General features: G+C 43.3%; 1 non-coding gene across 1 annotated transcript; it reads right to left on the bottom strand.

The window, feature by feature from the left end:
• Nucleotides 1–274: 274 nt before the first annotated feature.
• LOC123854856 (U6 spliceosomal RNA) lies at nucleotides 275–381 on the bottom strand. Its single transcript, XR_006793406.1, has one exon. It is a non-coding gene; the product is annotated as a U6 spliceosomal RNA (small nuclear RNA).
• Between the last annotated feature and the right edge of the window lie 1,280 nt (nucleotides 382–1,661).

The raw sequence follows: 1,661 nt of genomic DNA, 5'->3' as shown, positions 1-1,661 counted from the left end.
CAGTGCTCATTACATCACATGCCCTCCTTAATGCCCATCACCCAGTTACCCCATCCCCCCACCTCCCTCCCCTCCAGCAACCCTCAGTTTGTTTCCTGTGATTAAGAGTCTCTTATGGTTTGTCTCCCTCTCTGGTTTCATCTTGTTTTATTTTTCCTGGGCTTGTTTCTTTTAATAACCAGAATCCTGCTGTATGTATTGTTCTTTGATGTCCTTGTTGGAGATGTTCTCAGCCTAGCACACTCCTTTTATCCATTATACATTCTACAGAATTAAAAATACGGAACGCTTCATGAATTTGCGTGTCATCCTTGAGTAGGGGCCATGCTCATTGTCTCTGTGTCGTTCCAATTTTAGTATATGTGCTGCCGAAGCGAGCACAGCCATATATTTATTTTTCTGGGGAGAGCCGATTACTTCCATCCAATCTTAAAGGTGTCTGAGACTTCAAACAATGCTACGAATCACTGACTTAGCAGTTTCAAGCCTAGATGAACAGCAGCATAATAGTAGCATTGAAGGAAAAAGGGGTCCCAGGCAAAGAAGGAAGGGTGGGGTTGGCTGGAAGAGTTGACATGATCACGTCCCTCTGCTATCTACTGCTTTGACGAGGACGCTGTAGGTGGATCTTCCAGTGGGCACTAGAGATGGAGAACCCGGCCCTCCAGAGACTATAAGCTGCAGCTGCAGGCAGGGACCTGACCTCCCTCACAAGCTGGAATTTTAATGACATTGTCAAGGAGAACAGAAAAGAAGGCCAAGGACAGATCTTTGAATATATTGAATCTGCAGTGCCTCTTCCTAAGTGCTTCCTGACATTATTTTTCTCTACCCAGGAAACTCACATTTTGAACTTTAGTTCCTAAAATACATTAAATCACACTGTGGAGGGGCAGGACGGGTGCACATAATGACTACTTATGTGGTTCACTTCTCATCTGAGGAAATTATCTTTTCAAAATGATCAGGTGCACCTGACCCTGTTAGAAAGCGTGTGGGTATTTTTGAGCTAAGTTAGGAAGTGTGTAGGATCATTGTTATCACTCAGGATCTACTTCTAGCCCAGTGTTGGAATCTCAGGAACCCACAGAATTTCTCCTTTCCCTGGAGAGGAAGAAAAAGATACCTGTTACTCTTTCCCTGCTCATGCCAGGAAAGCTACTTAAAATATTTAAGTTGATACAAATTGATAGCTTCTTCCTCAATCAATGGTCCCCACCCAGCTTTACTACTGTGTGGAAATACCTCAAAGAATAGTCAGCATTTTCCCAAGAGTTTGTGGAATTTTGTGTGGGTATGTGATTTCAAGAAGAAAGGAGCAGCAGTTCTGATCTGTCACACCTAGAAACTACTTAGTTGTCAACATCATGGAACTTTGTAGAAGCAGTAAAATGTCTGTAAATGGCCATCATGGTCACCATAGCTAACCAGACACTGGGTTAAGGCCATATATTCATTATTCATGTAATCCCCACAAAAATCCCATAAGATAACTTTTGTGTATGGGTCTGATTTTATGGATGCAGAAATTGAGGCCTAGTGAACAAAATTCATGTTCCTAACCACTGCCAGATTATTTCTGCTTTCCTCTGGGGCATGACCCATCTGCAGACCTTCACACAGCTGCAATCCAGCCTTTGGGCCTGGGCCATCCAGTCAAG

Source organism: Mirounga angustirostris, unplaced genomic scaffold, assembly GCF_029215605.1.
Source record: "Mirounga angustirostris isolate CCGP_5_RB_7025 unplaced genomic scaffold, mMirAng1.0.hap1 SCAF_17, whole genome shotgun sequence".
NCBI lineage: Eukaryota > Metazoa > Chordata > Mammalia > Carnivora > Phocidae > Mirounga > Mirounga angustirostris.
The sequence above is the reverse complement of the archived record's forward strand: the minus strand, read 5'-3'. Positions and strand labels throughout refer to the sequence as shown.